Here is a 22,600-nt window from a genome sequence, read left to right on the forward strand (position 1 = left end):
TGCTTTCTTTCTATTCTGATGATCCACTAACTTACCATTTACACAGTTCTAAATGGTGAGTTATTTAAGGGCAGAGATTATGTCGGTACTTCTGATCCTTTCATGAATACTGAACCTAGCACAGTATAGGACCACAGTTAAAATATGTCCGAAAGCATGCACAAGTAAAGTCATACTTGGAGTTTAGGAGTCTCACCACCTCTAGAGCATGTAGCTATCCAAAGTAGATCTCATGTAACGTAGATCAGTAGGCAAAGTCTAGGTTTTAGTAATTCTTACAGTTTATTTGTAATGATTCATTATTCCACCAGACAGATTGTAAATGGCTGAAGAATATGAATAAGCACAATAAGCAAGAAGTATTAATAAAAGGACTACTTTCCTACTTCTTAAAAGAGTACTTGAGGTCACCTTGGTAAATGCATTTGTATTTTAATAGTAGAAGATCTGGGGGTCCATTGTCTAAATATATGTCTAAAGAAGAAAAATGGGCAAGAATGTAAAGATATATTGTGATGTTCAACACATCATTCATTATACATTGCAATGAACATGTGGAAACTGCTTAAATAATTACTTTAGGATACTGACCTAATAAAACATAAAATACAATGCAACAAGTTAAATACTGATACAAATATAAATTACATTTTGTTAAAAAATATAGGTTAGTATACAAAGTACTTACTTGTGTATATATTTCATGTGAATATGTGTAAATGCACATTAAAAAGTATAAATAGACATATCCCAAACATTACAACAGCTTATATTTGATAGCTGGATATTGTTTTGCTGACATATTCTTTATACTTTCTTGCATTTTATAAATGTTCAATAATGAGGGTTTCTTTTTCTTTTTAGATAATGAAGTAATTTCCACTTAATACCTTCCCACAAAACAAAACTGTTTTAGTTCTTCATCTTACATAAGATCTTCATTCCAGTGGGTCTTCACAGATCTGGCCTCATGCAACCCACTGAATACACTCATAAGATGACATCCACTTTCTACTTGCATCTATCACTTTTCTCAATGTGGTCCAGCATCTGTGCATCCAAACCACTTGACACTTCTGTTTAAAGTGCAGATTCCTCAATTCCGCTCCAGAGCTACTTAAACAGAAGCCCTTGAAATGGAACCCACAAATTTGCATTTTAACAAGACATTTACGGATTATCATGTATGACAGAGTAACACTTTTCTGGGGTCTATCCACTTTGATGAATTATATATATTTCTGAAAAACACCAGGAATATATTGCCTCTAAGTCTGTGATTATTTTGCTCTCTCTGACTGACATACCCACCTCTTTCTTTTCCTGATTGTTCCATTTATTATTCTTTCAGGTGCTGTTAATAAATCTTTGTCTTACAGGGAGTCAGATTTCTCTTCCCCTACTGATCTGAAACTTTTTGAAAATGGGCATCGGACTTTGGGAATTGATGTATCTCGCACAGATACAAGTGCAGTGCTTTATTAATAATAGCTACTTAATGTATGCTTATTGAATTAAATTTATTTTTATATAACTTCACATATATACTGACATATTTTGAGCATCTTCATTTTGGCAAACACTGTGGAAGGGAGGTACTAGGGATAAAACAGTGAACGGGGAAGGCACAGCCTTCATTCTTAAGGTGTTTAAATCTGACTAAACATATCTAAATTCAAACAATATTTTAATCAGTTTTTACTTACAAACTGTGTACAAAACATTATACCATATGCTAAGAGTAGTCATAGATGGCAGTCTCTCTTTCTCCCAGTAGAAGCCTGAACCAATGGAAAAACAACCAGCCCAGGAAATACTTGACTTAATAAGAAAAATATAGCTCCTAGAAATTTACTGTTTAATAGAGAAAATATAATATGCACTCATTTCTAAGCAATAAAAGCATAAACATAAGTTATTTAAATTTCATATGGATAGGAAAAGTTTTCAAAAATAATTTTGAAGTTGGAGCAACCACATTTTTGGGTGTATCTTAAAATAAATGTACTAAGAATGTTATTGTCAAAGTAACAATTTTGATTCATGCTTTAATAATGTAATTTATGAAGTGTCAATTACAGATAATCTTGTATAGTATAGTTATACGTACCTTAATAAAATCCACTTTGAAGTATATTTATTTTCTCTCTTTATAAAGTAATACTTTATATTTTTTCTTATTTCTAAGTTTTTTTTTCTTTTAATCTTACAGCTTATATCTCTTATTTTTCCCTACTCTCTATGTTACACTCTGAATTCAACAACATCCAATACTACGGTCTATACATTTTGCTTTTATTTATAGTCCATCTGAAACAATGGTTGTTTAAAACTGTCAGAACTAATGCTGAAAATAGTAGTCTGGTTAATCTGAAGTAGACTTTGAAAGAGTAGGCGATAGGGTGTTGAGGTTCTGTTTGAGAATGTCTTCTAAATTGACATTTCTATAAACGGATATATCAGAGTTTAGGGGGAAAATGTGATATTTGTACCATTCAGGTTGATATTGAAACCAAGCAGAAAACTGCAATATATTAGGGATTCTCAAATTAGGTGCCCGACTTCCTCAGCTGCTTCACGTGGAGCTGTAAAAATGAATTTTTCTAGGGAAGAGGAAAGACTAAGTTCCATGCTGTGTTATTTGTCTTATGTTATTTAGATTCAAATGACTTAGGATGCATAAAAGATCTTCATGCCTAACATAGATCCTGTCTCCCTATTTAGCTTCATCTCTCCCCCACACTGGCACCCAGGGTTCCAAGTGAGCTGAGTCTGTTATTAGTCACCTTCTGTTCTTCCTACACTCTGTGCTCCATTGTCTCCTGACAGACCTGGTTCTGAGTTTCCTTCAGGATAAACACAACTCTTCTGTACTGTCATCGTAAATATCCCTCATTGTAAACACTGAGTTTTGTGTCTGTTTCCACAGGTGGTTCCCTCCAAGGAGCTCTGGAGGGAAAAGACTCTGTTTTATTCTCTGTATTACCAGTACGAAGTCCTAGAATATGAAAGATACTTCAAATGTTCCATGAAAGAATAAATGAAGATTTTTGGGGGGCATAGAGTGAAGCACAAGCAGAGGGGTTTCTAAAAATATATAAAATTCACCTAAATAATATAGGAGGAAGATAAGTTTATCAGTTGGGTGTGGGGGTGGTGTGAAGATGAGGGGCGATCTTGTGGGTTTTTTTGGGAGGGTGTGGTTACTCACAAATTTACTTTTAAGAAAAGTTTAACAACACATAAGATCAAAGACCTGTAACAGCAGTCCCTTCATGGAAACTATAAAAGTACATGAAGTAGAAGGAGAAGGAAGCCATGAAGTAGAATGAGCCCTTGGGAAGCTTCATACTCTGGGGGCTGCAGAAATCACCACAAGGAGCTTATTAAGAGCTTTCAGGCATCCTGAGATATGGCTTCATACATATGCTACTTATTTCTGGGTAGAATACATCCCCAGCTCCTCAGGCTCCTTTCTGGAAAACAGGCAGGAAAGAACACATCCTTATACTTTGTAAGTAAAACTGCTGCATTTACGAAAAACATTACACTTTACACGCCCTGGTTTCTTTTAAGAATGAGGGGGGCTTTATTAGCTGCAGAAAGCTCTTGTGGGTGCCTAAGGAAAATTGTGGAAATCTATTTTCTGAAATCTGTATTTTCTAGGAACATTCTATTCTGAGGAGGTTTGATGGGCCTATGAGCCATTTGTTTTGCTGCTTAGAGCACGTTGTTAATGTGTCCATGCAATGTTAAGCTCCCTGGTTAGTTGTGTCACATTTTATAACTGCCACTGAAGGTCCTAAAGTCAACAGCCACTACCACCGTCACACACACTGCCACTGCCATTCTTATCCTCATCCTCATCTTCATTTACCAATATCACGTGACTTCCACGTCCCACACACTGGTCAGCATATTATACGCTTTGCAATGTTATCTTGTTTAATCCTTACAAAGTAGTGCCATTGGTGAACTACCAGTTTCACCTTAGTGGAATCTGATGTAAAGTGCTTGTTTGGAGAACTCCGGCTAGCTCTACGTGGCAGAGACCAAATTTGAACCTAGGTTTGTATGACCGTATAACAATATCACTTACTCTGTAGTCAGAGAAGAGAGATAAGTCAAGGTAGCCCAGGAAATAACTTGAAACACATTCTTACAATGGGCCTGGAGTGTTATCTTGGTATAAGAGGAAGATAATTACTGTCAACAAATGGGAGGGCACATAAAAGTTAACCCTCCAATACTAGGACAGAGTCTTCCATCAGTAAAACCCCAAATCTCTCTCTCTCTCTCTCTCTCTCTCACACACACACACACACACACACACACATTACTCAGTTTGTGAGAACACTGGAGAGCTCTGTGCGATTCTTCCAGAAGCCACATATATAATTTTAGGCAACACAGCATGTTTTAAATAGACAAAATTGAATATGTTGAGGTCCTGAGATGTGTTCAGAATCTTGGTCAGTTAACAACTCTTGGATTGAATTTACATCAACATGTATATATTGTATGCCCATACTTCTCAAAATATATTTCAAGGTATTTGGAATATAATGATGAAAAAACAATGAACTACCTTCCAGTAACTTAATTTTGTTAGAGAGGTGTATTTGATCGTACAATGGAATAAACACTATTTTAGATGCATAAACATAAAAGAATATCGTTTCATCAAGCTGTTATCAAATAAAGTCTTTTTTTCTGTAAAAAAAAAAAGAATATAACTCCAGAAGAAGAAGTAAGTTCTTCTGACTTGACTTAGAGTAGGTGATGCCACCAAATGCTTCCTGAAATAAATTCATGTTTAATTTATACGTAGTTCGGTGGATCAAATAGTGGATCTAAAATTTTTTGTCTTATTCAAAAAAGAGAGAACTACATGAATGAAGCAAGCACATTAGTGTGAAAGAACTTGCTATATTTGGTAGTTTGGTGAAGTAGGGAAAAGCCCAGGTGGAGTATATAAAAAGATTTCTGAGGGTAGGGAGGAAGGTCACTAATAAAACTGGAATATAAATATGGTCAATCAAGAGACATTTCAGAAGTTGAACCTATAAAGATTTGGAGACTGGATAGCCTTGACAGGTGGGGTTGGTAGAATTCTAAAAGGGCTCTAAAGATTTCTGCCCATCCTGGTGTACTTGTCCTGAGCAATACCCATGCCTTCGGTGTGTCAGTGGGGCCTGTGAATGTGATGGGATATCATTCCCATGATTACGTTACATTATATGGCAAAAGGATTTCACAGATGTAACTAAGGTCCCTGATTACTTGACTTTGAGTTAATCAAAAGGAAGACTATCCTGCTAGGGCTTACCTAATCACGGAAGTCTTTAAAAGAGACAGGAATCTCGAAGGAGGTTCTACTGCTGGATTTGAAGACCTAAGATGTCATGTTGTGAGAAGAACACATGACTGGGACTGAGGGTAGCCTCTAGAAGCTAAAAGCCCAGCAAGAAATTGGAGACCTCAACCATATACCACAAGGAACTAAATTCCTACAGCAATCTGAGTGAGGATTGTAAGGACCCTCCTCTCCAATTAAGAACATAGTACTGGCTGGAATTTTAATTTCAACCGTGCGAGATCCTGAGTAGTGCACCTAGTTTTGCTGTGCTCAGACATCTGCCTTACTGAACTGTGAGGTAATATATGTGTCTTGTTTAAAGTCACTGAATTTTTAGTAATTTCTTATGCAGCTATAGACAACTAATGCAACAAAGAATGTTTTGATCAAAAACAGAACCAGATTTCAAATATAGGTATGAATCATGAGGGAGGGAAATGAGGATAGACAAATCATTTTATGAGTTGTTGGTGTAGGAAAGGAGATACACACAGCAGGGATGCAGGCTAAGAAGAACGTTGTTCTTGTTGTTTTTAATTATATTTAGATTGAGGAATAAATTGCATGTTTATATAGATTGTATGAGTAGCAAAAATCTCTTATGCTTTTGAAGCAAAGAAGATAATTCCATACTTGATCTCTCTTACCTCTTTCTTTTTTTTTTTTTTTTTTTTTTTGAGATGGAGTTTCGCTCTTGTTGCCCAGCCTGGAGTGCAATGGCGCGATCTCAGCTCATTGCAACCTCCACTTCCCAGGTTCAAGTGATTCTCCTGCCTCAGCCTCCTGAGTAGCTGGGATTACACGTGTGTGCCAACACGCCTGGCTAATGTTTTGTATTTTTAGTAGAGATGGGGTTTCACCATTTTGGCCAGACTGGTCTCAAACTCCTGACCTCAGTTGATCACCTGCCTCGGCCTCCCAAAGTGCTGGGATTACAGGCATGAGCCACCGTTCCCAGCCCTTTCTTACCTCTTACACACTACCTTTTGGTATGTTTTATCTCACACTTTAGTGGCATTTCTAAAATATCTGAAACCCCATTGCCTTTGAATATGCTTAGAATTTCTTTCATGATGATTTTCACTTATCAGCCTCTGCTCGACAATTCTTTACTTACTCAGAGAAGCTGTTTGACTCCATCCCCTCCAACTTTCTAATATAGATACCTCTGTATTTTAAATACAGTCTTATTATTTGTTTGTTTGCACATTTGTTTTCTGAACTATCCTATTATTTCCTAATGATCCTCAGGGCAGGTGCAATACTTGACTTGGCTCTGTATCTCAACAGTCTGGATTGCGGCTTGCACTCAGTAATGTTTGATGTTAAACAAAGCTAACATCCAAGATAGATTGAGACTAGGTAATGGGGGTTGTCTGGAAAGGAGTAAGAGCTCTTCTTTTTAACTTGGAAAGATGAAGAAAGGATGAGAAAAACATAGTTGTAGCGGAAGAAGAGATGAAATGGGAAAGAGATATTAACCAGTGGATATTACCTAAATTAGATTTAGAATATTTCCATGTTTTTTTTTTTTTCTCAGCTACCAGATAAAGAGACAAGTAGATACATGATGGTGGGGGTTGGGGATAGATTTTGGAAAACAATGTGTGTACACTTGTTTAACTTTAATTTTTCTCTTTAATGATAATAACTAACATTTGGTAAGTTTTTTACCACAATGAGATGCTCTGCTGAGATTTTCACATACGTTAATCTTCACAACAGTCCTGTGGATATGCATACCATTGTTACTTTCGAGATGGGGAAAATGAGGCACATACAGTTTAGTAACTCATCATGTGGTAACCCAGCTGGTAAATGTCAAGAGTATTTTAACCCAGTTAAAATTTATAACATGCAGCTGTAAAAAACGTTGACTTGGGATGCAGGATAAAAATTCATAACTTTAAACTATCCATAATACTTTCATACTGGAGGCCCCATATATTCTAATTCTGGCTTATACATAAGTATATGTTTTTATATCTAACTCACACTCGTTATGTGGTACGAAAATTTCTTAGGGACAGTTTAAATTTTAATATCATGAATAGACTGTATGCTTATCCAGGGTATTATCACACTGCAGATAGTAGGGGATCAACAAATGTTGGCTATTTATTAGACATATTGGATCTGATTCTGATTGAAAGAAAATAGCAGGAGATAAAGAGAGGATTTTTTGGATGGGCCTCTAAAAGCTAGCGTAATTGAATTACTGTATCAGAATCACTGCATATATTACTATTTGTCTAAAATATCATACGACCCTTTGAACACACTTCAACAAATATTTGCTGACTACCTACCACTTGAAGCCACTTATCAGACATGTGAACTTAAATAAGACGGAATGCTGCTCTCTTTGTTTTTGTGCAAATTCTGTATCCTCAGGGAACCATTCATTTCCTGTTTTCTGCTCCTTTGTTTGATGTGGCCTTCATTTGTTGTTGCCATTGACCAATCTTTATGAGCTTTCTATATAAGGTAGACATTATCTTTTATAAATGTTTACTTGGTGAAATAATTTCAGATTAAATGCATAATAAATAAATACAGTTTATCATTGCCAGACACTCAGCTTAAGATTCTGCCATTTGAGTTCAATATGTCAACTTTGCAGACTACCACCTCCACTTCCATCATTTTCCTGCTCACTGGTGTTCCTGGGCTGGAAGCCTTCCACACCTGGATCTCCATTTCCTTCTGCTTCCTCTATGTAACTGCCCTCTCGGGAAACAGCCTGATCCTCTTTGCCATCGTTACTCAGCCCAGCCTCCACGAACCCATGTATTATTTCCTCTCCATGCTGTCCACCACTGACCTCGGCCTGTCCATATCCACTCTGGTCACCATTCTGGGTATATTCTGGTTCAATGTGAGGGAAATCAGCTTTAATGCCCGCTTGTCCCAGATGTTCTTTCTTCAACTCTTCACTGTCATGGAATCTTCAGTGCTGTTGGCCATGGCTTTTGATCGTTTTGTGGCCATTACTAATCCTCTTAGATATGCTTCTGTCTTAACTGATCTTAAAATAGCACAGATTTGAGTAGCAATTATCACCAGGGGAACAATAACACTGACTCCTATGGTGTTGCTTCTTAAAAGACTGTCCTACTGCTGCAGCCACATGCTCCACCACTCCTATTGCTTTTACCCTGATGTGATGAAGCTCTCATGCACAGACACCAGGATCAACAGTGCAGTTGGGCTGACTGCCCTGATTACCACTGCTGGGGCAGATTCTGTCTTTATTGTCCTGTCTTATATTTTGATCATTAAGACTGTTCTCAGCATTGCTTTCCCGGAAGAAAGGAAGAAAGCCTTCAGCACATGTATCTCCCATATTGGGGCTGTTGCTGTATTTTACATTCCATTGATCACTCTGTCCTTTGTTCACAGGTTTGGGAAGCAGGCCCCACCCTATGTGCATACTTTGATTGCCAATGCCTACCTACTAATCCCTCCTGTAATGAACCCCATCATCTACAGTGTGAAGACCAAACAGATACGCTAGGCTGTGCTAAAAGTACTCCATTGTAGCACGGCAAAGAACTAGATGAACCTTTCAATTTTTTCTAGTCTTTGTCATTTTATAGATGAGTAAAATGCCATTCAGAGAGGTTAATATGTTTAGACTCAGGCTTGTATTTAAAGTTTCCCAAAATACAACTTAGTTTGAAGTAAGAAGACTGTGAACTCAGAGAGATTAATATGAGCTGAAGATTCTCAAGGATACCATTCTTTTCCTTTGATAGTCATGATGATAATAAGAACATTTGTGCGTTTGAGATGAATCATTTTCAAAGACTTTGTTAACTAATGGTTCAGCTTAGTTTGCAAATGTGGTATTATTTGGTTTTAAAAAAATAGAAAAAGAGAAAGTGTCTACTTATTATTTAAACTTCTCCTTTAAAGAGATAAGTAACATCACGCTGGTCTCAAATGGGAATAAAAAGTGCATTAACAATTTCAAATTACTGAATCTTATAAACGAAATTTACCATAGACAGCTTGCCGTGTCCATGGTTACTCAATTGTTCCAAATATTTTTACTTTCCTTTGCCTCTGGCCTCCTTGACCTCCACATTTAACAGCTAGTATAATAAATAAATATTTTATTGCATTGTCAGTAACCGAACTGTATTTGGTCAAATATTCATACTTTCTCCCAGCTCTTCAGGGAAGATGTCGAGCATAAAGCATTCTGTGAAATACAACTATGCTTAATTCAACTCCAATCTGTATAGTTTCTTCAGAAGTGGTAATGTCATGCTTATTGCTAAACAAGCGTGTTCCTGCTTTTGGGAAATACCATCTTCAAATAAATTAATTTTCTGTAAGGCCTCAAGGTTAACAAGAAGCAAATACAGAAATATTTTAATCTGGTGGGATTTATAATGCTATGCTTGGACCTTATCCTCAAGGAAAGTTGAAGTGGATATGCTATTCAGGGTCTAGATTGAAAAACAGAAATCACACCAGTGACTAACACAGGAAGCATTTAGTACAAAGAACTGGATAAACAGGTATTAGAGGACTGAAAGGGAAAAAAAGGAACACAGGAATAATGCAGGGATAATAACTACAGGAAGTTTCCTCTACTTATATGACCTTGGGAACAAAGAGAAGAGTTTGGGCTTATTAAAAACTATAATTTTGGTGGAGAGTTCCCCCAAGAGCTTATATTCTGACCTATAATGAGAGGGAGCTGCTCTTTTGGTTCTGGTACCTCAGGAGTTCAAAGGATGGAGAACATGAGGCCAAGAGCCAACCTTGCAGGAAAGGAGACTTCCCTGCTCGCTATAGCTCATACCTCAGGAACACCAGAGAAGGACCTCTCGTGGAGTTGAGACTTAGGTCCCTGAATACAGCCCACTGATGGTTGATTCTATTTCTTCTGAGGGGCATGATGAGATTATTGCTGGAAGTGTGGGAAAAAATAAAACTAGAAACTGGAACCAATGCATCTGGGCAAAGAACTATTGCTGTGATGGCACTGATAGGTACAATAAGCAAACATGACAGACATATTTGTCCCTACAGCAGCTTCCGGTGTCCTAGCCTCCCCCAATTAATGGACCATAGCAGGGAACCAAACAGTTATTCTGATTCATGAGTTGCAGCCTTCTTATCAAAAGCAGAGTCTATAGAATGGTGGATTTGGAGCTGAGAAAGCCAATAGCCACCACAGTGGAGTAAGGTGCTTGTAACACAAGCTCAATATGGTCATGATAGGGGTTTTATTAGGTACTCCATCCTGGACTGCTGTTAATAACAGCAGTAACTAATAACTACAGCCAGCTAAATGCTTTCACAGTTCACCAAGTATCATTACATACAATCTTCTGAAAGGATGCTAGTTGACAATTTTGGGGTATTTCTTGGGGATGTTTTCTCTCCTTTCTACCAAATATCTACTTCTCCTAGGACATGCCCCCTCTCTCCTCCACCACTTCAGGTCTCCTGTGCAATGGCCAGCAACAGAGTTTCAAGTTGTGTCTGAGTCAAGGTCTGTTTTGGAGCTTACTGGCTTTCAAGGACTCTTTGTCTTATCTCTCATCTTTCCAATTGCTCTCATGTCTGTTCATGAGTGGATTTTTTTCCCAAAGACAGAGAATATGGCATATCTATTTTTAGGTGATATATTTTGACTGGAAACTTGTGCTCATTATTTTCACTGTCATCTTAATATCCAGTTCTAGTGTCTATTATTTTGTGCTTTTCTTCATGCTTCAGGGTGTTGACCAAAATGGACTGCATCATCAGGTTCTCTTGTGAGCTGACTTGGGGTTGGGTTCACAAAACCAAAGGCACCAGAAGGAGAATGTAGAGTTGCAGGAGACATTCTGCTTTGACAATGTTTCGTCCTCCTGCTTTGGCCCCTGGAATCATAATGGTTTCTCACTATCACCAGTCTCCAGGCATCTCAGCATCCCTTGTGATACTGTTTGGATCTCTGTCCCGACCCAAATCTCATGTTGAAATGTAATCCCCAATGGGTCACATCTTCCTTTTGCTCCAACCGTGTGAAGTGCATTGTTCTCACTTTGCCTTCTGCCATGATTGAAAGCTTCCTGAGGCCTCCCCAGAAGCAGAAGTCGCTATACTTCTTGCATAGCCTGCAAAACTGTGAGCCAGTTAAACCTCTTTTCTTTATAAGTTACCCAGTCTCAGGTATTTCTTTATAGCAGTGTGAGAATGGACTAACACACCTTGTTTGTTTCCTAAGCCATGTCCATTATTCTATAATTCATTTTTTCACTGGCATCTCTCACTTTAAATTATTCTGAATTTTGTTTATTTCCTGCTGATTTTGTGACTGATACATATCTCTTTAATGAGCAAAGATAATGACTCTTTGATCTTAATAGGTCTACTTTTACTTAATCTTAAGTACTTTTTGAGTTTGAAATGCATTTAATAGGTGCCAATTGGTTTTTCACCACCTAAGGCGTGAAGTAATTACTTTTTTTTTTTGGCAGGGTTAGCTGAGGATTTAGTTAGGACAGGAAAAAAAAAAAAAAAAGCAATTGAATTGTTTTGTAGCTGGAGGCATGGGCAAGGGGGATCCTCAGGCACTGAACTCCCCCGTGGGTGGGCTGAGGGCTAGGGCTGAGCCTCAGGTGGGTCCCCTGTTCCCTGTGCTACCCTGCACAGTGGCCTCCCTCCTGTGCTTTCCCGCAGCCGCAGGAGGGGCAGGCTGGGAGGGGCTGCCACAGCTGTTCACTTGGGCAGGACGTCAGAGGACTCGGACACCAGCTTCCCTTCGTGGGTCTTGATATTCTTCACAACCACGGCCCTGGTGGAGCTGGTGTGGCTGAAGGAGCTGGAGCCTGCGCCAGAGCCAAAGCTGGAGCCCAGGCCATAGCTGAGGCCAGGGCTTGTGAGGCCCCCATAGGCCGAGCTTAGACCACCTGCATAGACACTGGTGGTCTTTGTATGGATACTCATGTTCTGCATCCCAGACTCCAGCCGGCTCTCCTCGCCCTCCAGCAAGTTCCTGTAGGTGGCGATCTCGATATCCAGGGCCAGTTTGACTTTCATCAGCTCCTGGTACCCATGCAGCTGTCATGGCATGTTCTGCTTGGCCCGCTGCAGGGCGGCCTCCAGCTCGGACAGCTTGGAGTTGGCATCCTTAATGGCCAGCTCCCCACGCTGCTCGGCATCTGCGATGGCGGCCTCCAGGGAAGCCCTCTGGCCTTTGAGGCCCTCAATCTCAGCCTGGAGCCGGCTGATGTTCCAGTTCATCTTGCAGATCTCAGTCTTGTGCGCTGCGGGTCATCCTCCTGCTTCCCAGCCAGCGTCTGCAGCTCCTCATACTTGATCTGGTGCATGCTCTCAGCCTCCGCCCGGCTGCGGTTGGAGATCACCTTGTACTGCGCCTTGACCTCAGCGATAGTGTTGTCCATGTCCAGGGAGCGGCTGCTGTCCATGGACAGCACCACAGATGTGTCCGAAATCTGGGACTGCAGCTCTGGGATCTCCTCTTCATACAGCTGCCTGAGGAAGTTGATCTCGTCAGTCAGCCCTTCCAGGAGAGACTCCAGCTCTACCTTGTTCATGTTAGCTTCATCCACATCCTTCTTGATGAGGACAAATTCATTCTCCAGCTCTACACGCTTATTGATCTCATCCTCATACTTGTTCTTGCAGTTCTCCATCAGCCCCTGCATGTTGCCAAGCTTCAGCTTCTCCTGGCCCAGAGTGTCCAGTTGCCGCCTAAGGTTGTTGATGTAGCTCTCGAACATGTTGTCCATGTTGCTCCGAGCTGTCTTCTGCTGCTGCAGGAGGCTCCACTTGGTCTCCAGCATCTTGTTATGCTGCTCCAGGAACCGTACCTTGTCTATGAAGGAGGCAAACTAGCTGTTGAGGGTCTTGATCTGCTCCTTCTCCCGGGTGCGCACGGCCTGGATGTTGGGATCTACCTCCAGGTTAAGGGGACTCAGCAGGTTCTGGTTGACTGTGTCAGTGGTGATGCCTCCCATGCCGCTGGACCCACCATAACCTCCACCCAGGCTACCCTGGAAGCTGCTGGTACCGCTGGGGAAAAGCTTGAGGAGCTGATGCAGGGACCAGGTCCACTCGTGTAGGAGCGGCTGCTGAAGTCCTGGGGGGCTAGAGGTGGACACCTGGTAGGACTTCTGGGTTACCCTGATGGACATGGTAGAGGCAGGAGTGGAGGCAGGCGATGGGCCTGTGAACCAGGTGGATGGGCCTTTGATCTAGGTCTTATTACCATAAGTCTTGCTTCTGCCAGCATTTAAAACCCCAGGAAAAGCAGGATTTTCTCTATACTCTTCAGGGCCTGAAAACAGAAGTGGAAGATGGGGTGGACTTGTGGCCTCCTGGTTAGATGACTTGTAGGGATCTGGACACAAAGCCTTGTACATTTTCTCTGGCCTAAATAGCATAGACAGCTAAAGTTTCAGACTAAAAGGAGAGAGGCTTCAGTTCTGCAGTAGTATTGTTCTTTTGACCTTAGTTTACATTAAAAACATAAAAGAATCAATTTACTATTTCCCTTGTGAAACGCAAGGATTGGAAATTTGCCTTTCTAATGGTTTGGAAGCAAAAATTATACCCCAATATTTTGGAGAATATAAAATCTAAAGATAAGGTTGCTATGGTTCCTACACAAAAATCCCAGAAAGGGATATGAGGTGGTAGGAGAAAGTTTTTGTATAAATGAATCCAATAGAACAACTTCGTTTATTGGTATAATACAATGTTAAAATTGAATTTTTCCTTCCTAGTTATGGCTGAGACAGAAAAATCGCAGATGCTAAATTCCAAAGTGAGTTGTCAGACTATCAAGGAAGACAGGTCAGGTGACAATGAGAATACACAATTCACTAAAGAATTAAAGAAGTTATTATAGACTGATATGGTTTGGATCTGTGTTCCTGCCTAAATCTCACGATGAATTGTAATCCCTGTTGTTGGAGGTGGGGCCTGGTGGAAGGTGATTGGATCACAGGGACAGTTTCTCATGGCTTAACACCATCCCTCTTGGTGCTGTTTTTGCATAGTGATTTCTCGTGAGATCTGGTCGTTTAGGAGTGTGTGGCACCTCCCCCTTGCTCCTTCTTCAGCCATGTGAAGTGTTGTTCCCTTTTGCCTTCTGCCATGACTGTAAGTTTCCTGAGGCCTTCCCAGCACCGTGCTTCCTGTAGAACCTGCAGAACCATGACATAATTAAACCTCCTTCTTTATAAATTACGCAGTCTCAGGCATTTATAGCAGTGTGAGAACTGACTAATACATAGACATAAAGATAACAGCCTAAAAAGTGAAATCTGAGACTGTTTTTTTTTCCTACTAATCTGCATGCCCAAAGAGGAAATAGAGGAACACATATATAACAGTCTTCTTGGCATCTTAAAATTGCAAATGTCTTTTTACATACCCTAATGGTGAGCTAGCTTAGTGTCTTAAGCAGGAGGCAAATGGTGTCTTTGCAAGAACTGCCAGCTTTTGTTGTCAGAGCCTTGTTTGTTGAGAATTTCTTTTCTTTTTCTTTCTCTGATGTCAGAAAATTGTGATATAGAGGTAGTATGGACACAGCATCTTATGACATAGGAGGTGCTGTTAAATGGGGGTTCTCATCATAAGACTTGTGAAGAGGACCACTTTAGAGAAAGCTGTGTTAAGATTTTATTCACTCTCTCATCAGGTGTTTGGGCAGAGATATAATGGCTCCCTTCAGAGAGATCTGAGGTGGACAGTGAGTGCACTGATGACTGACTCCCTCTGAGAAACCTGAAGATCAGAAAAAGGGAGAGTTTCTGTGGTGGTAGAGTAAAAAGAATTGCCGTTTCTTATATAGGGTCCATACTACTCTCACAAATCTGCTTGTGCAAGACTACCTGAGTGTGTCCTATGGACCAGAAGTACACTGTGTGCGTGTGAGAGAGCCAGTAAGAAGGTCCTCTTAGATCATGTCCAGTAGGGCTGTCTGCAGGCACAGTAAAGCCTCAACAGAAGAGAACTGGGGGTAACCTCTGGGCTGCAGAAAGAAATAGAGCACATTCACCAGATCAAAAGAACCTCTGGTGAGAAACCAGTAGTTTGTTGGGAGACTTTGATGAACTCACAAAAGAAGTCCAAGAGAAACCCCCCAAACCACTAAGCTTAGCAAATATGAAAACATCTTATGACAATATCGAATAAATAAGAATTTTACTAGGCCGGGCATGGTGGCTCACACCTGTAATCCCAGCACTTTGGGAGACCGAGGAGAATGGATCACCTGAGGTCCAGCCTGGCCAACATGGTGAAACTCAGGCTCTCCTAAAAATACAAAATTAGCCAGGTGTGGTGGCATGTGCCTGTAGTCCCAGCTACTCGAAGGCTGAGGCACGAGAATCACTCGAACCCGGGAGACGGAGGTTGAAATGAGCCGAGATCACGCCACCGCACTCCAGCCTGGGAGACAAAAGTGCAACTTCATTAAAAAAAAAAAAAAAAAATTACCATTGGTTTTATTTTCTTTTCCTTTTAGCTTTGACCTTGACAGTGTTAAAATAATAGCTAGTAAGATATGAGTGTGTGAAAGAGAAGCGAAGCCAATGAAGCTTCTCTCTAGATGTCCTGAGGACTACTTGTAGCCAGCTTCAGCTCAGATAGCAGAGAGGAGTATTATTTTTGAATGAAGATGCAAGTGTTGACTAATTTATTTCTAAATTGAAAGTGTGTGTTATAACTTTAAGTAGGACTTTTTGGCCCAGGGTGGTGCTTCACGCTTGTAATCCCAGCATTTTGGGAGGCCAAGGTGGGAGGATCGCTTCAGGCCAGGAGTTTGAGACTAGCCTAAGCAGTATACTGAGATCTGATCTCTACAAAAAAGTTAAAAAATTAGCCAGGCATGATAGGGCTTACACCTGTAGCCCTAGCTACTCAGGAGGCTGAGGCAGGAGGTTCAGGATTGCTTGAGGCCAGGAATTTGAGGTTGCCGTGAACTATGATTATGCCATTGCACTCCATCCTGGGTGAAGACCGGGACCCTGTCTCTAAAACAAAACAAAACAAAAAACAAAAATCCGTAAAAAACAAGTAAGACTTCCTATTTTCTATGATAAGCAAAAAACTTACATTGCTTGTCAACATTTTTATCCAAGGGTAAGAAAAAATGTTTTCCACTGAGTAGCTGTAAAAGGAGTGAGGGATAAAAAACAAATAAGAAAATAAAAACAAAAACAAAAACTCCATTTGCTTTAAAGATAACATCCCATGCGTACTGTTTGTTCATCAACTTTAGTTACGTTATAAAAGACAATCAGTATCACTTCTTTCTTTCAATCAGATGATTTAGAAGGAGATATTGCTCACTGGGCATCACATGGTCTGTTTAATAGCATTTGCTAAAATGTTTGCTTACAGTCATCAAACATTTATAAATAGCAAATATAAAAATTTTATTATTTAGAAAGAAATTTTTATGGCCATATTTGAAAAAAATCTGTATTTTTTAAAATGTTTGGTTTAGTACAAGGTACATGACAATCCTAATAAAAAAAATATACTTGGCTGGGCACGGTGGCTCACGCCTGTTATCCCAGCACTTTGGAAGGCCGAGGCAGGTGGATCACCTGAGGTCAGGAGTTCGAGACCAGCCTGGTCAACGTGGTGAAAATCCGTCTCTAATAAAAATACAAAAATCAGTCAGGCATGGTGGCGGGCGCCTGTAATCCCAGCTACTTGGAGGCTGAGGCAAGAGAATTGCTTGAACCCGGGAGGTGGAGATTGCAGTGAGCTGAGATCGTGCCATTGCACTACATCCTGGGCAACAAGCAAGACTCTGTCTCAAAACAAAAAACAACAAACAAACAAACAAAAATCTTCTCTCTTCAGGGTTAGTAGTAATCAAGAAGTCATAGAACAAAATAATGAGCTGTCATTATCCAACTATTAAATTAGAAAAATTTAAGTAAAAATGTCACAATACTGCTGAGTGTAAGTGAGCAGAATATACTCATGATCAGTTATTGGGAGTATAATTGGTACAGTTCTCCTGAGAAGTAAAATTTTAAAAACAAGGTATGTATTAGGAGGTGTAAATTATTATCTTTTAAAATTCAGTAATTTGAATTAAAATGATATATTCAAGGAAAAATAAGATATGAAAAAATTATTAATAAAGATGCTAGTCACAATTGGATTTTCACATGGCATGAAAAATTGGAAAGGACCTGAGTAATTTAACATAGGGAAATGGTTCCTTGTTAAACATTATATTATAATCCAAGAAGAAATTAAAACTTACACATATTAATCTTGTCTTCATAATGAAGGCATGATTTCCATAGCTTTCCAGAGTACTGGGTACTGACAGCTTACAGCTGAGTCCCTCTCTAGAAATTGCCCTCGGACCAGTGGAGTTGCCACACCCAAGTTTACTATGGGACTTATCCAGTGACTGATCAGTAGAGGAGTACAGAGGCCTTGTCCCCCTTGCCTAGACAACTCTGAAGGGCCATTTCAGCCCTGGAGTGCCCATGGGACTTGTGGCCTCTGTTATAAGTGTGAGAGAATTCAGATCCCCTTTTGCCCAGTCAGGCCTCCCTTCTATTATGGATGCTATTTTTAAAAGGATACTTTAATTAGTTTTCTGCATACAAATCTCTATTTCAGAATTTTTTTCTGACAAATATGATCGAAGGCAAAATATTGCCTTTTGTCCCCTCTTAATAGTCTTCCCCTTTTTTTCTTAGGAGGTGCTTGCTAGAGGTAAACACTATTCTGAAAGTGGTAAGCATCCTTCCTTTTAAAGTCTTTAAATTTTTCTTGAATATATACACCTGCACATACACAAACATACAGAGCACATGGAATTGCTTAGAAATTTTAAAATCAAGTAAATGCATTCTATTTTACATATTCAATATTCAATGTGCATTTTGCTTTATTAACTAATCTATTTTGAGATCATGCACGCTGATGTATATAATATTTATATAATTATATATGGTTTAAAAACTTGTGTGTAGTATTTTATGTTAGAAACGTACTACATGCTTTGCATAAAAAATCATCTCCCTAGTCACAGACATTTAAATTGTTCCAATTTTTTGCCATGACTAAAAAAATTAAATATTTTTCATTAAATATTAAATATTTTTATCCAAAGCTTTAAAAATTGTACCATAAGCATCTTCCTAGTTCATATGTAAGTTAATTTGTTGGGCAATACAATGTAAAAGTCAGAGTTTAAGCAGAAAATGAGAAGCCACTACAAGGATTTTCAAAGGATGTTTTTACTTATGTGATGGAGAAACCTGACAGCCAAGCAGGTGATGGTGAGGTAACCTGATTGCAGCAAGCTACTACATCCTCATGGCTGGAATCTCCTTGGTGTTATTGGAGCTCAGGAGCTATGACACCCTGACAGAAGGTGGAAATGTGGAGAAAATGCAACACTGCCAGAGAAGCTGCCCCAGACAGAGAGGGGCAGGAAGAAACTTCTTAACTCCTTGTCTCACCTTCAGACTTAACTAGTTTCTTCCATGGGCCAAACCCAACTAGAATACGGTTAACATGGAAGGCTGAGATAGCTAGCCTGCACGGTTCAGCTCCTTGGAGGTATTGAGCAGAGTAAAATAGGGGAAATAAATGGATTTGAGGGCAAACATGTTCAAGATAATCACAGTCCATTCTTTTTGCTATTCATCAAATATATTTAATGACTTCATGATTTAACCTAACAGGTGTCAGCATATATATATATATATATATATAACATAACTTTCCTTTTCTCTGTCAAAAGTGCAAATGAGAAAGCCTCTCATTGAGTTCATTGCAAATACAGGAAGCCCAAGTGGTAAACAATTCTCCCAATCTGATCAGGCATGGATTTTTGTGGTCTGATGACCTACGTGATGCATCGTAAAGTTAAGTAATATCTGCACTCCTCATACAAGGTAGTGAGGAAAGGGAAAATAACTGGCTAATATATTTGCATTAAAATGCATAGATAATACAGCCGTCATTTTTGTAGCTGGTCATGAGACAATGTTTTACATTTATCATTTTCTTTGAGCCCGCTAAACTAATACACATCACCTTTTCCTTAGCTTTCACTTTGACTGGTGGTTTACCCAAATTTTTATTCCCCAAAGGACTGTGTTCCCATTGGTCTTTCCCTTATTGGGTTGCTTTAATATTGCATTTGCCTTTACTATTAGATATGGGACATACGAGGTGCCCCAGTGAAACCTCTGAGTTCCAGATATAGTCTTAACTTCCCCTGTGGGATAGCTGCAACCTGATTTCTCCTTAAGTTTTGGAATCAGTATTGGAAGGGGATGACAGACATTAATAGCACCACTAAAGAGCCAGGATGCAGAGAAAGAATTTCTCATCACGTCTCCTTTTATTTTAACACTTAGGTTTCTGGGAAAGAGAGAGAGAGAGAGAGAGAGAGAGAGAGCAAGCGAGCATTGAGGGTGATAGGTGACTACTACAAACTCAACCAAACAGGAGCCCTATTTGCTGCTGCTTTGTTAGATCAGATTAACACAGCTTCCAATGCATGTTATGTGGCTATGATATTTTTCCATTCATGAGATAAACTGAGGAATAGAAACAGTTTGCATTTAGTCATAATGTACGATAGTATGCACTCAAGACTATGTTGTCTCTCTGGATCTCTATCACAATGCAGTCTGAGAGACCTGGAGCAGTAAGACATCCCTTAGAGAATCACACTGGTCCACCATACTGATGAGATGATGAAACCATACTAATCATATGAGATGACAAGAACTCCCAAGGATAGCTGGTAGACCCTACAAAGATGCTGCACCCTGCTACATCAGTAAAACTTTCAGTGGTCTGGTAGTCTGAGGTATGCTGGGACATCTCTTCCACAGCAAACGAAAAATATTGCATCTTTCATTTCCAACCACCACAAAGATGCACCATTCTTTATTTTTTATTATTTATTTATTTATTTATTTTGAGATGGAGTTTCACTCTTTTTGCCCAGGCTGTAATGCAATGGTGCGATCTTGGTTCACTGCAACCTCCACCTCCCAGGTTCAAGTGATTCTCCTGCCTCAGCCTCTCGAGTAGCTGGGATTACAGGCATGCACCACCACTCCAGATTAATTTTGTATGTTTAGTAGAGATGAGGTTTCACTATGTTGGCCAGGCTGCTCTTGAACTCCTGACCTCAGGTGACTGCCTCAGCCTCCCAAAGTGCTGAGATTACAGGTGTGAGCCACTGTGCCTGGCCAGATGCACTATTTTCAGTAGGCCACTTTGGGTTTTAGAGATGTACACACTGAATCAGCTTCACCACCACTCCCAACACACACAATTTGGTGTGGCCTCGCTGACACTGAATTTTTCTTGAATGCCAAGAGGGCCCACAATCATTTGTTTCTTTTCCCCATTAAATGTATAGCTCATTTGTGTAAGTTCTTTCAGTATGAAGATGAGAGCTCTAAGTATCCACTGGCATAAGTACTACGGCTAGCTAGGACATCTGGCACTGATCTGTCAGTACCCTGACATGTAAAGACAGTTGTCAGTGGCTTTGCTGTCCCTTGCCCTCTCCTTCCACACTGATGTTTCTAGACGATAAGGAAAGGCACTATAAGATATGCCTACATATATACCTCTGGTGTGGGGACATTTTCTATAATATTCTGAATTTAATGTTCTATTACTTAATCTAATGTTAAAGAGTTTTTGTGCATGTGTGCATGCACATGTGTGGGTTCATACATGTGGCTATTTCCTGTCAATTCATAGCCCACCAGAAATGATGTATTTAGGGATTCTTCACTGTATTTAATATTTTGTGTTCATGTTTTTGTAGGTATTGTGTCTATTCACTATGGATGGATTTCCTTCTGTATTGTGGGGAAAGGATAAGATATCCTGTCATCGGGAGGCATGGTAGACTATTAGCTCTTTATCTGGGTATGGGGTTCTCTGTTCCTCCTGGATGTTGCCAGTGAGTTGAAGTGTAGACCTACCTTGGAGAAACCACCCACATTCATTCTTCCCACGTTGAGGCAAATATCTCTTTGTGTCCTAAAGGATGGCACAAATAGGCCAGGGTGGGGTTAGTGGAGCAGTAAAATGACTGGTCATTACAATGGAGTTTACCAATCCACACCTCAGAGACTGAACCATCCCATTGAATTGCTTCCACTTCTCGTTCGATATTCTCCTGTACATATTTTGGGCTGCAGTTTGTCTGTCAATGTTATTTCATCTTTTGTTGTATCTTTTTATGAATTCCCTATCTTTATGGATCACTGATTATAAGCTTACTTATATTCCAGGGAAACTGTGAATGTAATCTTTTTCTTCTTATTTTTATAGGCTAGGAATTAAAGATTACCTTCCTTATGGAATCTTTAATTCTTTTTTAATACAATAGTTTTTTGTGATACAATTCACATACATACAATTCATTCATTTAAAACGTAAAAATTAATGATGTTTAGTATATTCATGAAGTTTTGTGGCTGTACTTAATGTGTTACTTGTTCCAGCCTGGGCAAAAGAGCGAGACTCGTCTCAAAAAAAAAAAAAAAAAGAAAATTTTCATGAACCCCAAGAGAAGCACCCTATCCAGAAGCAGTCGCACCTCATTGCTCTCCATCCCTCTCAGCCCTGAGCAATCACTAATCTACTTTTTGTCTCTATAGATTTGCCTATCCTGAAGATTTTATATAAATTGAATCATACAATATTGGGCATTTGTGACTGGCTTTTTTCATTTGGTGCACTGTTTTCAAGGTTTATACATTGTGTGGCAAGTATTAGTACTTCAGTCCTTTCTATAGCTGAATAAATATTCCATTGCATGGTTCCATCACATTTTGTATATTCATTTTTTAGTTGGTGGAAATTTGGGTGGCAGCGCCATTTGTTGAAAACACCATTCTTTCTTCATTGAGCTGTCTTGACACCCTGGTTAAAAATTAGCTGACAGGACACGTGAGTGTATATTTCTGGACTCTCAGTTCCAGTTCACTGAGGGATATGTCTATCCTATGCCAGTACTATGTACTGTCTGGATAAGAGCAGCTGTGTAATAAATTTTGATATTAGTAAGTATGCAACACCCAACTTTGCTCTTCTTTTTCAAGATTATTTTGGCTCTTCTGGAACCCTTAAAATTCCATATGTATTTTAGGACCAGCTTGACAATTTATGCAAAGAAGCAAGATTGAATTTTGATGGCGATTACATTACATTTGTAGACCAACTTGGAAATTGCAG

General features: G+C 39.6%; 1 protein-coding gene and 2 pseudogenes across 2 annotated transcripts in view; 2 read left to right on the forward strand and 1 right to left on the reverse strand.

Moving 5' to 3' along the window:
• The window catches only part of MMP26 (matrix metallopeptidase 26), a 286,289-nt gene that overhangs the window by 5,815 nt on the left and 257,874 nt on the right, over window positions 1-22,600 (forward strand). The gene's annotated exons all lie outside the window — the stretch shown is intronic.
• Window positions 7,968-8,918, forward strand: LOC100615136 (olfactory receptor 51F2-like; annotated as a pseudogene).
• Window positions 12,086-13,524, reverse strand: LOC450976 (keratin, type II cytoskeletal 8-like; annotated as a pseudogene).

This window comes from Pan troglodytes, chromosome 9 (genome assembly GCF_028858775.2).
Source record: "Pan troglodytes isolate AG18354 chromosome 9, NHGRI_mPanTro3-v2.0_pri, whole genome shotgun sequence".
Lineage (NCBI taxonomy): Eukaryota > Metazoa > Chordata > Mammalia > Primates > Hominidae > Pan > Pan troglodytes.